We start from the raw sequence: 15094 nt of genomic DNA on the forward strand, positions 1-15094 counted from the left end.
ATGGAGTTTGAGATCTGAGAACAGACAGACTACTTCCTCAAGTGGGTCCCTGATCTCCAAGTAGCCTAACTGGGAAACACTTCCCAGTAGGGGCTGACTGATACCTCATACAGCTGGGTGCCCCTCGGAGACGAAGTTTCCAGAAGAAGGATCAGGCAGCAACATTTGCCATTCTGCAATTATTGCTGTTTTGCAGCCTCTGCTGGTGATACCCAAGCAAACAGGGCTTGGAGTGGACCACCAGCAAACTCCAACAGACCTGCAGCTGAGACCTGCAGCTCTTAGAAGGAAAACTAACAAACAGAAAGGATATTCACACCAAAATCCCATCTGTACGTCATCATCATCAAAGACCAAAGGTAGATAAAACCACAAAGATAGGGAGAAACCAGAGCAGAAAGGCTGAAAATTCTAAAAATTGGAGTGCCTCTTCTCCTCAAAAGGAATGCAGCTCCTTGCCAGCAATGGAACAAAGCTGGAAAGGAGAATGACTTTGATGAGTTGAGAGAAGAAGGCTTCAGATGATAGGCAATAACAAACTTCCTTGAGCTAAAGGAGGAAGTTTGAACCCATCGCAAAGAAGCTAAAAATCTTGAAAAAAGATTAGACAAATGGCTTACTAGAATCAATAGCATAGAGAAGATCTTAAATGACCTGATGGAGCTGAAAACCATGGCATGAGAAGTACATGACACATGCACAAGCTTCAGTAGCCAATTTGACCAAGTGGAAGAAAGGATATCCGTGATTGAACATCAAATGAATGAAAAGAAGCAAGAAGAGAAGTTTACAGAAAAATAAAGAGTAAAAAGAAATGAACAAATCCTCCAAGAAATATAGGACTATGTGAAAAGACCAAATCTACATCTGATTGGTGTACCTGAAAGTGACAGTGAAAATGGAACCAAGATGGAAACACTCTTCAGGATATTCTCCAGCAAAATTTCTCCAACCCAGCAAGGCAGGACAACATTCAAATTCAGGAAATAAAGAGAATGCCACAAAGATACTCCTCAAGAAGAGCAACTCCAAGACACATAAATGTCAGAGTCACCAAAGCTGAAATGAAGGAAAAAATGTTAAGGGCAGCCAGAGAGAAAGGTCGGGTTACCCAAAAGGGAAGCTCATCAGACTAACAGCAGATCTCTCGGCAGAAATTCTACAAGCCAGAAGAGAGTGGGGGCCAATATCCAACATTCTTAAAGAAAAGAATTTTCAATGCAGAATTTCATATCCAGCTAAACTAAACTTCGTAAGTGAAGGAGAAATACAATCCTTTACAGACAAGCAAATGCTAAGAGATTTTGTCAACATCAGGCCTGTCCTACAAGAGTTCCTGAAAGAAGCACTAAACATGGAAAGGAACAACCGGTACCAGCCTCTGCAAAAACATGCCAAATTGTAAACACCATTGATGCTAGAAAGAAACTGCATCAACTAATGAGCAAAATAACCAGCTAACATCATAATGACAGGATCAAATTCACACATGACAACATTAACCTCAAACGTAAATGGGCTAAATGCTCAAATTCAAAGACACAGACTGACAAATTGGATAAAGAGTCAAGACCCATCAGTGTGCTGTATTCAGGAGACCCATCTCACATGCAGAGACACACTTAGGCTCAAAATAAAGGGATGGAGGAAGATCTACCAACCAAATGGAAAAAAAAAAAAAAAAAGCAGGCATTGCAATCCTAGTCTCTGATGAAACAGACTTGAAACCAACAAAGATCAAAAGAGACAAAGAAGGCCATTACATAATGGTCAAGGGATCAATTCAACAAGAAGAGCTAATTATCCTAAATATATATGCAACCAATACAGGAGCACCCAGATTCATAAAGTACTTAGAGACCTACAAAGAGACTTAGACTCCCATACAATAATAATGGGAGACTTTAACACTCCACTGTCAACATTAGACAGTTCAACAAGACAGAAAGTTAAAAAGAATATCCAGGAGTTAAACTTAGTTCTGCACCAAGCGACCTAATAGACATCTACAGAACTCTCCACCACAAATCAACAGAATATACATTCTTCTCAGCACCACATCACACTTACGCCAAAATTGACCACATAGTTGGAAGTAAAGCACTCCTCAGCAAATGTAAAAGAACAGAAATTATAACAAACTGTCTCTCAGACCACAGTGCAATCAAACTGCAACTCAGGATTGAGAAACTCATTCAAAACTGCTCAACTACATGGAAACTGAACCACCTGCTCCTGAATGACTACTGGGTACATAATGAAATGAAGGCACAAATAAAGATGTTCTTTGTAACCAATGAGAATAAACACACAACATACCAGAATCTCTGGGACACATTTAAAGCAGTGTGTAGAGGGAAATTTATACCACTAAATGCCCACAAGAGAAAGCAGGAGAGATCTAAAATTGACACCCTAACATCACAATGCAAAGAACTAGAGAAGCAAGAGCAAACACATTCAAAAGCTCTCAGAAGGCAAGAAATAACTAAGATCAGAGCAGAACTGAAGGAGATAGAGATACAAAAAAACCCTCCAAAAAATCAATGAATCCAGGAGTTGGTTTTTTGAAAACATCAACAAAATTGACAGACCACTAGCAAGACTAATACAGAAGAAAAGAGAGAAGAATCAAATAGATGCAATGAAAATGATAAAGGGGATATCACCACCAATCCCACAGAAATACAAACAACCATCAGAGAATACTATAAACACCTCTATGCAAATAAACTAGAAAATCTGGAAGAAATGAATAAATTCCTGGACGCATACACCCTCCCAAGACTAAACCAGGAAGAAGTGGAATCCTTGAAGAGACCAATAACAGACTCTGAAATTGAGGCAATAATTAATAGCCTACCAACCAAAAAAACTCCAGGCCCAGATGAATTCACAGCCGAATTCTACCAGAGGTACAAGGAGGAGCTGTTAACATTCCTTCTGAAACTATTACAATCAATGGAAAAAGAGAGAATCCTCCCTAAGTCATTTTATGAGGCTAGCATCATCCTGATACCAAAGGCTGGCAGAGACACAACCAAAAAAGGGAATTTTAGACCAATATCCCTGATGAACATCAGTGCAAAAATACTCATTAAAATACGGGCAAACCAAATCCAGGAGCACATCAAAAAGCTTATCCACCATGATCAAGTGGGCTTCATCCCTGGGATGCAAGGCTGGTTCAACATATGCTAATCAATAGATGCGATCAAGCATATAAACAGAACCAAAGACAAAAACTGCATGATTATCTCAATAGATGCAGAAAACACATTTGACAAAATTCAACAGCACTTCATGGTAAAAACTCTCAATAAACTAGGTATTGATGGGACATATCTCAAAATAAAGGAGCTATTTATGACAAACCTGCAGCCAATATCATACTGAATGGACAAAATCTGGAAGCATTCCCTTTGAAAACTGGCACAAGGCAGGGATACCCTTTCTCACCACTCCTATTCAACATAGTGTTGGAAGTTCTGGCCAGGGCAGTCAGGCAGGAGAAAGAAATAAACAGTATTCAATTAGGAAAAGAGGAAGTCAAATTGTCCCTGTTTGCAGATGACATGATTGTCTATTTAGAAAACCCCATTGTTTCAGTTCAAAATCTCCTTAAGCTGATAAGGAACTTCAGCAGTCTCAGGATACAAAATCAATGTGCAAAAATCACAAGCATTCTTATACACCAATAACAGACAAACAGAGAGCCAAATTATCAGTGTACTCCCATTCACAATTGCTCAAAGAGAATAAAATACCTAGGAATCCAACTTACAAGGGATGTGAATGCCCTCTTCAAGGAGAACTACAAACCACTGCTCAATAAAATAAAAGAGGACACAAACACATGGAAGAATATTCCATGCTCATGGATAGGAAGAATCAATATTGTGAAAATGGCCATACTGCCCAAGGTAATTTATAGATTCAATGCCATCCCCATCAAGCTACCAATGACTTTATTCACAGAATTGGAAAAAAACTACTTTAAAGTTCATTTGGAACTAAAAAAGAGCCTGCATTGACAAGAGAATCCTAAGCCACAAGAACAAAGCTGGAGGCATCACGCTACCTGACTTCAAACTATACTGCAAGGCTACAGTAACCAAAATAGCATGGTACTGGTACCAAAACAGAGATATAGGCCAATGGATCAGAACAGAGCCCTCAGAAGTAATACCACACATCTACAACCACGTGATCTTTGACAAACCTGATAAAAACAGGAAATGGGGAAAGGATTCCCTATTTCATAAATGGTGCTGGGAAAACTTGCTAGTCGTATGTAGAAAGCTGAAACTGGATCCCTTCCTTACACCTTATACAAAAATTAATTCAAGATGGATTAAAGACTTAAATATTAGACCTAAAACCATAAAAATCCTAGAAGAAAACCTAGGCATTACCATTCAGGACATAGGCATGGACAAGGACTTCATGACTAAAACACCAAAAGTAATGGCAACAAAAGCCAAAATTGACAAATGGGATCTAATTAAACTAAAGAGCTTCTGCACAGCAAAATAAACTAACATCAGAGTGAACAGGCAACCTACAGAATGGGAGAAAATTTTTACAATCTACTCATCTGACAAAGGGCTAATATCCAGAATGTACAAAGAACTTAAACAAATTTACAAGAAAAATCAAACAAGCCCATCAAAAAGTGGGCAAAGGATATGAACAGACACTTCTCAAAAGAAGACATTTATGCAGACAACAGGCACACGAAAAAATGCTCATCATCACTGGCCATCAGAAAAATGCAAATCAAAACCACCATGATATATACCATCTCACACCAGTTAGAATGGCGATCATTAAAAAATCAGGAAACAACAGGCACTGGAGAGGATGTGGAGCAATAGGAACACTTTTACACTGTTTGTGAGGATGTAAACTAGTTCAACCATTTGGAAGACAGTGTGGCGATTCCTCAAGGATCTAGAACTAGAAATACAATTTGACCCAGCCATCCCATTACTGGGTATATACCCAAAGGATTATAAATCATGCTGCTATAAAGACACATGAATATGTATGTTTATTGCGGCAGTATTCACAATAGCAAAGACTTGGAACAAACCCAAATGTCCATCAATGATAGACTGGATTAAGAAAATGTGGCACATATATACCATGACATACTATGCAGCCATAAAAAAGGATGAGTTGATGTCCTTTGTAGGGACATGGATGAAGCTGGAAACCATCATTCTCAGCAAACTATCACAAGGACAGAAACCCAAGTACCACATGTTCTCACTCATAAGTGGTAAATGAACAATGAGAACACTTGGACATAGGGTAGGGAACATCACACACTGGGGCCTGTTGTGGGGTGGGGAATGCGGGGAGGGATAGCATTAGGAGATATACCTAATGTAAATGATGAGTTAATGGGTGCAGCACACCAACATGGCACATGTATGCTTATGTAACAAACCTGCACGTTGTGCAAATGTACCCTAGAACTTAAAGTATAATAAAATAAATAAACAAATAAACAAACAAACAAACAAAAAATATTGAAGCCCTGAGAATCACCTTTGGAGAAAAGCAAAAAAAAAAAAAAAAAACTCAACCAAATTTTGCCTATAAGAAACTCACTTAATCTGCAAAGACATAATAGACTAAAAGTAAAGAGAAAAAAGTATTTCATGCAAGCAAAAACCAAAAGCAAGCAAGAATAGCTATACTTACATCACATAAAATAAACTTTAAGTCAGAAACAGTAAAAAGAGACATAGAAAATTCTTACATAATGATAAAGGGGAAAATTCAGAAAGAAAATATAACAATTCTAATGTATAGGCACCCAGCACTGGAGCACCCAATTATATGACACAAATATCATTATATCTAAAGGGAGAGATAGACTCTAATACAGTAATAGTTAGGCACTTCAACACTCCACTCTCAGCACTAGATAGATTATCTAGATAAAAAGTAAACAAAGAAACATTGGATTTAAGCTGCACTTTAGACAAAATAAAACTAACATTAGGAGCATTCTAACAGAACCATTTTATAAAACATTTTATCCAACAGCTGCAGAATACATTCTTCTCATCAGCACATGAAATATTCTCCAGAATAGATCATATGCTAGGCTAAAAAAACAAGTATCAAGAAATTTCAAAAATTCAAAATCATACCAAGTATCTCCTCAGAACACAACAGAATAAAACTAGATATCAATAACAAGGGGAACTTTGGAAACTGTACAAATGCATGAAAAATAAACAACATGCTACTGAATAACTATTGGTAAATAAAGAAATTAATGAGTCAAAAAATATCTTGAAACAAATGAAAATGGAAACACAACATACTAAAACCCAGGAAGACAGCAAAAGCAGTGCTAAGTGGAGAGTTTATAACAATAAATGTCTACATCAAAAAAGCAGAAAGATTTCAAATAAAACAATCCAATGATGTACCTACAGGAAATAGAAAAGCAAGAACAAACCAAACCTAAACTTAATAGGAGGAAAAAATAATAAGTATCAGAGAAGTAAACAAAATAGAGACTTAAATAGATACAAAGAATCAACAAAACAAGATGTTAGTTCTTTTAAACTATAAAATTAGTAAACTACTATCAAGACTAACCCCCCAAAAAAGAGAGAAGAGCCAAATAAATAAAATCTGAAATGAAAAAGCAGAAATTACAACTGATAGCAAGAATTATAAAAGATCATCAGAGATTAGTGTGAACAACCATATGCTAACAAGCTAGAAAACCTAGAGGATATGGATAAATTCTTGAAAACATACAACCTACCAAGATTGAACCAGGAAGAAATTTAAAAAGAAGGAAAACTGAATAGACTGATATGAGTAACAAGACTGAACCAGTAACAAAAAAAAAGTCTCTCCACAAAGAAAAGTCCATGACCAGATAGTTTCACTGCCAAATTCTAACCAAACTTACAAAAAAAGAATGAATATCAGTTCTCCTCTCTATTCCAAAAATTTGAAGAAGAGGAAATTCTTCCCAGCTCATTCTATGATGCCAGCAACATTCTGATACTAAAACCAGAGATCCAACAACAACAACAAAAAAAATCAATCTATCAAAATAAAAACACTATGGACCAATATCGATGATGAACATAGATCCAAAAATCTTCAATAAAATACTACAATAGCAAACTAAATCCAACAGCACATCAAAAAGATAATATACCACAATCACGTGAGATTTATCCCAAGAATGTAAATATGGTTAACACATACAAATCAATAAACATGATACATCATATCAACAAAATAAAGAACAAAAACTACATGACCACAAAAAAAGCATAAAATTCAACATGATGAAAATACTCAACAAACTCGGCCTAACAGAACATAACTCAATATAATAAAGGCCATATGTGGCAAACCCATGGCTAATATACTGAATGAGGAAAAGCTGAAAGTCTTTTCTCTAAGAACTGGACCACAACAAGGATGCCCACCTTCACCACTCCTATTCAACATAGGACTAGAAGTCCTACCCAGTGAAACTGGGCAAGAAGAAAAAATAAAGTGCCTCCAAATTGGAAAAGTCAAATTGTCTCTCTTTACAGATGACATTATCTTATACTTAGAAAAACCTAATAATTACACCAAAAACCTTTTAGATCTAGTAAACAAGTTTAGTAAAGTTGCAGGATGCAAAATCAGCATACAGAAACCAGTAGTGTTTTCATATGCCGATAATGAACTAGCTGAGAAAGAAATCAAGAAAGCAATCTCATTTACAATAGCTACCAAAAAAATACCTAGAAATAAATTTAGCCAAGGAGGTGAAAGATCTCTACAGGGAAAACTACAAAACACTGACAAAAGAAATTGAAAAAGACACAAACAAATGGAAAGATATCCCATGCTCATGGACTGGACAAACTTAGATTGTTAATTTAATCATACTACCGAAAGCAATACATAGATTCAATGCAATCCCTATCAAAATCAAAATAACAATGACATTTTGTATAGGAAAAGATAAAAACAATCATAAATTTTTTATAGAACCAGAAAAGAAAAAAAATCATAAAATTTTTATAGAACCAGAAAAGAAAAAGAAATCATAAAATTTTTATAGGACCAGAAAACAAATATTCAAAGCAATCTTAAGAAAAGGAATAAACCTGGAGGCATCACACTACCTGACTTCAAATTACATTACATAGCTATAGTAATCAAAATAATAATAATATTTTTATGCCAAAACATTGGCATAAACACTGATACATAAACCAAAGGGACAGAATAGAAAGCCTAGAAATAAACTCATGTTTTTACAACCAACTGACTTTTTACAAAGGCCTCAAAAACATACATTGGGGAAAAGACACTCTCTCAATAAATGGTGAAGGGAAAAGTGGATATCCATATGCAGAAGAGTGAAATTAGCAGCCTATCTTTCACCATATACAAAAATCAATTTAAGGTGGATTGAAGACTTAAACTTAAGATCAAAAAGAGAGGGCCTGGAGCGGTGGCTCATGCCTGTAATCCCAGCACTTTGGGAGGCTGAGGGCAGATCACGAGGTCAAGAGTTCAAGACCAGCCTGGCTAACATGGTGAAACCCCATCTCTACTAAAAATAAAAAATTAGCTAGGTATAGTGGAGCACACCTGTAATCCAGGCTACTCAGGAGGCTGAGGCAGGAGAATCGCTTGAACCTCGGAGGCGGAGGTTGCAGTGAATCGAGATCATGCCACTGCCTGGCTGACAGAGCAAGGTTTCATCTCAAAAAAAAAAAAAAAAAATCCAAAAGAGAAAGAAATAGTGGAGACACTCCAGGTCATTGGTCTAGGCAAAGACTTTATGGTTAAGACCTGAAAAGCACAGGCAACAACAACAAAAAATAGACAAATGGGACTATGTTAAACTAAAAAGTTCTGCACAGCAAAGGAAACAACAAAGTGAAGAGACAAAAGGTTGAAGGGAAGAAAATATTTGCAAATTATTCATCTGACAATAGACTACTATTCAGAGAGTACAAAGAACTTAAACTACTCAACAATAAAACACAGTTAAGGACATGCATTGAAATACATATGTAACCATATGGGGTAGCCTGGAGAATGTTCTGAGGCAGACTGCTCTCAGGCTCCAGAGGTATACACTTTGGTTCCTTTTGTCCCAGCGGCAGCCTCCCCAGTGTGCTGCACCACCCATTCCTCAGGCATAGGACACTGCATGAGCTAGGGTGCTGGGGACCCCGCAGTGTCATACCTCTGCTACACTCTGGGTGAATGTGAGGAGATGTCAGTGGGACTTCAGAGATGTGGAGACACCGGGGCCGTTGGGCCCTAGGGCAGGATGCAGTCTAGTGCACACTGGGCTGGGTTCTCTAGCTGCTATGCTACAGCTACTTAGGTCTCAGGGAGTGTGCAGGACCCAGTGTGAGCTTCCTCTCTGGAGCAAGGCCATTGTGCGATCTTCATGAAGTTCCCTATGCTATTCTCAGGGCCCAAGAGGGTCTAGGGACTCTCTCATGGCTAGAATTGCAGGGGTCCATAGTGAAAATGTGGACCACTAGAATCTCTCACCCATCGTTTCCTTGCACTGGGGAGTCTCCAACTGCAGCCAACCTGGCTGCCTGACTTCGCCTTTCTTCTCTTCCTCAGGTGTTTCCTATCACTTCTCTGTTGAATTTCATTGTTCTTTCTTAGATGCTCTAATTGAAGTTTGATTATCTACTCACTATTTTGATTCTTCTTTGTGGAGGACGGAAAAGCCAGATACTTCTAGTCAGCCATCTTGAAGCCTCGTTAGTCCAAAAGTTTTATCAGCAAAATCTGCAGAGCAATCCGGAGCAAAACCTCCTTAGCCACCTTTGCTTTTCTACACAAAATAAACATTTTATTTAAACCCCAACATATAATACTAGTAAGTATTGCATAGAGATCTACAGTAATGAAGTAGAAAGTTTAAATAGCTAACTGGAGAAAGTTGATAATTATTTTATTCTCTTAGATGAAGAATTAATTTTTGTCATTATGATGAACATTAGAGTTATCAAATAAGAGAATTTGGAAAAAGAAGTGTCAACATATGATTAATGCCCAAGAAGCAGTATAGAATGGAGATTAAATGTGTACATTAGGTCAGATCTTGGTTTAAATCGGGGGAATCCTGAGAAAGTCTCTCTGAGCCTCCATTTTTCTTTACAATAAAATGTACAGTTGCCTCCTAAGGTTGTTGGGAAGAATAAGTAGATACATGAGATGGAGCAGCCAATAGATAATAGATAATAAATGGTAGGAATGTATTAAGTTCATTATAGTTGATGAATTGTGGATGTTAACTATTCCTTTTTTTCTAGACTTTGACAAAAATTTTAAGTGTTAAACTATTATCAATCACTTTAGAGTTCACTTCTGAAACAAAACATCACATTTAACCAGGCAAGAGTTCACTTTATATGGTAATATTTCACAGTTGTGCTTTAATGTATTTATTTTGGTTCTATCAGTCAACAACTCTTCACTTTCCTTATCTTCAATCTGAAATACTTCAATAAAACGTATCCTTTTATAGATGTATGTGTCAACATTAACTCTTCTCTACATTATAAAATGACAACAATGAAAAGATAATGTTTTGAGTTACTCTAGCATTGTACCTTCTTATTACATCACTAGTGGAACCAATAACATGATTTGTCTTAAAAGTTCTTCTTCAGGAAAGTAATTAGAGCATCCAATTCCTAAGAAATAATCAATTTTCCTGTAACACAAATTCTCAGATATTTTATAGTCTCTCATTTGCCACCTTTCAAGTTAAGAAAGCATAAGAATAAAAGGAAATAATTAGTCTACGTGACATAGCACTCATTAAAGACACTGAGAACATGCTCCAGAATGTAAAGAAGAAACACTGAATAAGGGTTAAAAGAACTGGAACATGATCTCACCTTCACCATTCATCAGCTTTGGCCACTTAAGCTCTCTGAGCTTTAATTTTCTTATCTATATATTGAGAATAATAATATATAACTCACAAGGTAATGTGAAAATTAAATGTAAAGTGCCAAAGCTGGTGCTCACATGTAGTAGGTCCTCCAAAACTTAATAAATAAATATAAAAAAAAGAAAATGCCTGAATATTCCCTGCAGTTATCTCTCCTCCCTAGGTTTTACAAAAGAAAATTAATTCTGTTAAAGCATCTTCTAAAAGCACTAGTTTTTTAATAGGTTTAACATAAGAACTCTTTTTCAAGCAAAACTTTATGTGGAAGGATAAAATGTCATATGTTAAATGGTCAGAAGCAGAGCACTTTCTTACAATCACCAACCCACCCATCCATCCACCTACTAAATGTCATTGTCAATAGGTGTCAGGCATGGTGCTAGACCCTGGGAATACAAAGAATGACATATGGCTCCTGCTTTTAAGGAAATGGCATACAACCCTATCTAACCTCTTCTCCTGGATGAATGTGACATGCTGGTTGGTGCAAGTATAGCATCAGGGATGGACACACAATAACTAAGGTCAGGTGTAAAGGCACATGGAATAAACTGTTGACTGTAGACTCCGCATAATATAACACAAAGTCAGACTTGAATGATGCTGCTGGGAGCAAGAAACAGTTTGAAACATCACATGCACAAGGACAGGTAGAAAACAAGAAGCAGTTCCAACAGGAAGGCTCAACTCTAAAGTCAAGCAAGGCAAAACAAAAACATTATCTGTCCAAAGGCAGACAATGGAGAAATCTCATGTGGTGGTACTTTACTGGAGAGGGCTTAAAATTCAAGGGGCATGGATGCTTGAGGATTGGGTAGAAGTAAATGGCTTAGAGCAAGTTTGAATAAGGAGATGATGAAAATACAGGAAAAAGATATTCAGTGAAGTAATAATATGTGAAATTGTATGATACAAGGTTCAGTGAGGCACCACATCCTAGGAGAAATGTTGATTATTTATAATGCATTCAGAGGAAAGAACTGTATGAGGAAATGGTGCAGATATGATTTCATGCTGGGAATATTTGCACCAACTGGGCTTATGCAGCCTGAAGAAGAGAAGGTTTAATTGTGCTGTGATAGCTGCAGTGGACTAACTGTATGTGTCCCCAAACTTCATATGTTGAAATCCTAATCCCTAATTTGATGGCATTAGGAGGTGAGGCCTTTGGGAGGTACTTAGGACATGAGGGTGGAAGCCTCATGAAAGGGATTGGAGCCCATATAAAAGGGACCCCAGAGAAATGCCATGTGAGGACACAAGGAGAAGATAGCAGTCTGCAATACAGAAGAGGAGCCTCACTGGAACTCAACCACGCAGACATTGTGATCTTACAGTTCCAACCTGAAGAACTGTCAAAAATAAATGTCTGAAGTTTCTGAGACACTCAATCATAAAATTTTTTTATGATTTTGTTATAGTAGCCTAAACTGACCAGATGATAGCTGACTCCAAATATCTAAATGACTATTGAGGAAAGAGGAAACACATTCCGAGTAGCTCCACAAAAGCCGTTCCCAGAGTTTTCACTGTGATCTCTAGTCTCTTCTGAGATCTAGATCAATATATCTAATTGTAATCTGCATAGTTAATTCAGGCTGTACACTTGAACTTTAAACATAATTGCCTAAAACTAATTGTTTTACACTTCCCACCAGAACTCCTTCTTATTCAAAAATCTCTATCCTTTTTTTTGGCATCTCCATACCAAGACAGAAACCTGAAAGTCATCCAAGGTGCTTTCTCTAGTACCTCTCCATCAATTTAGTTACGTCCCCTAGCTTCTCACTGGTAATGTCAACATTCAAGCTTCAGCATTTCTTACCTATGCAATGACAATAATCTGCAGGGGTCTCCCCAACTACAGACCTACCCTCTTGCAATTAATCTCTGCACCAAAATATTTTTTCTAAACAACAGTTATGGATCCCTGTTGCCTAGAATAGCCTTGCCAGTGCACACAATACCAGGTCCTATAGGCAGGGTATGAACAGGTGTTAGGAGTTTCTCAGTTACAGAAGTTTGGGAAACAGAGTTTAATAAAAACCTGTCTTAGATATCAAAATCAACATCAGCATAATAATACCTGAGGAGCCTTTAAGTAAAAAAAAAAAAAAAAGAACTTAAATGTGTAACCAATGTTTCTTTTTGACTACTTAATCCCTCTTAGCTTTTTAAAGAGTTGGTATTCCATAGAATATATTTCAGTGAACCCTGGACTGTAAGATGAAATCTCAACTCAGTATTGTGGCCTGTAGAACCATTCATAAGTGGTTTTCAACTTTATCTACTAGTGTATTATTAATTAGTCAATTCAGTAAATATTAATTGAACTGCTATGATGTTATGTGCTAAAGATACAATAGTGAGCAACTAGACATGGTACCTGTCTTCAAGTATTTATTTCTAGTTTCCAAAATGACCATCTTTTTCTTTCTTCAAGCCTTTGCACATACTATGCCTACTCCTCCGAATATCTTCCTCTATCTTCACCTGACAAACTCCTCTCTATTCTTCAGTTGTTTACTCCCTGAACTGTGAGGTCCTTGACCATAGAGAATTTCTTATTCACTTTTATTTTCTTATTCCTAGTGCCGTACCTGACACCTAGTTCTGGTCAATAGATGCATATTACATTAATAAATGTATAAATGACAAGATTAAAATTCCTTCTTTTTAATATTAAATAAATCCGTTTAAAAATCAAATTAAAACATGTTATTATAGTAGAGTGTTTGCAAATTAAAAAAAATAATGTATTACTTGAAGTAAATGCTTATAAGTGTCTTTTAAAATTTTTATCTTCTGACTTCTTATCATAGTTGTTTGGCATAAATTACAGGTACAACTGTCATAGTCCTAATTGTGCATGAAATACTAATTTGCAAGAGTTTTAAAATTTTATGTTACATGGAAATGGAAGTAAAACATCAATTAAAAACTACATTTCAATTGTAAATAATCTCATCTCAGGAAAACACAAATATACAGTAAAATCACTTTATTTTATCACTAACATAAACTCTAAGTCACAAATGTTCACCTTTTGGCATTTCATAAGCTTGAAGAAGCTAAGAAAAAATGGCACAGATTGCCAAGAGTTGAAGAGTCAGAGAACTAAGGTTTTTTTTTTACACTAAAAACAGTGAATATGTTAGTTCTTTATAGCTCAAGTATGATTCAAACATTACCTAGATCTGTTACAGTCAAGTGTCAACAAGTGGGTCATTCTGGTGAATAAATTTATAGAGAAATATTTATATACCAGTGAAGGTAAAGAAAAAGACATGATATAAATAGAGGAAAGAAAACTTGAAGATAGGAAAGGGTCTAGAAATTGACAAAGGGCTGGTAAATATGGAAGCTAAGGCATGGATACATGAGATCATTATACCATTCTATCTACTTTTGTGTATAATTTTTTATAATAAAAAGGCAAGAAGGGAGAAATAAAAAATTCAAGAAGTAAAAGAGGGAGGGAAGAGAGAAAGAAAAGAATAATATACTGGGAAAAGGAAAAAAATGAAAACAGGCACAAAAAAAGAAAAATATATTTTGCCAACCTGGACTACATAATGGCAACATTCTGGTTGGCCCATGATTCAGTATATTTGATCTTTTGGGTCCCTTTTGTGAGATAATCATGTTTTTATGATCATTATTTATTGAACATGTATTTATAAGTCAGGGGCTTTACATGTATTATCATACTTGGTCCTTGCATGAACCCTATGGTTGGTACTGTTACTACCTATGTTGAGAGATGACAAAGTGAAACTTAGAGATAAGTGACTTGCCCCAGTTCTCACAGTTGACAAGTGTCAGTACTGAATTTCAAGCCAGGAATGTGTGACTGCAGAGGCAGAACCATCATGCACTGTTACATGTTACATAAGCAGCTCATCTGCACACCTTGTTTTGGCTTATATTGTGATTCAGGTTGATCCAAAGATATCAGGGTAAAGTGCTGTGGAATAACTGGGATGCGCTAGAGCTAGATTGTCAGCTAAAATATACTTCATAAGAGAGACCATTTTTCTTTTTGACTTAAAATCCATTTATATATTTTTGTATCCAGGAGAATATTTTTAAAGTTATTACATTTAC

General features: G+C 36.4%; 1 long non-coding RNA gene across 1 annotated transcript in view; it reads right to left on the bottom strand.

The window, feature by feature from the left end:
• LOC102121687 (uncharacterized) overlaps positions 1–15094 on the bottom strand; it is a 62350-nt gene that overhangs the window by 29096 nt on the left and 18160 nt on the right. Inside the window, exon 2 of the long non-coding RNA XR_010577882.2 lies at positions 9720–9813. This is a non-coding gene — a long non-coding RNA (uncharacterized lncRNA). The remainder of the gene's footprint in view (positions 1–9719; positions 9814–15094) is intronic.

Source organism: Macaca fascicularis, chromosome 1 (assembly GCF_037993035.2).
Source record: "Macaca fascicularis isolate 582-1 chromosome 1, T2T-MFA8v1.1".
Lineage (NCBI taxonomy): Eukaryota > Metazoa > Chordata > Mammalia > Primates > Cercopithecidae > Macaca > Macaca fascicularis.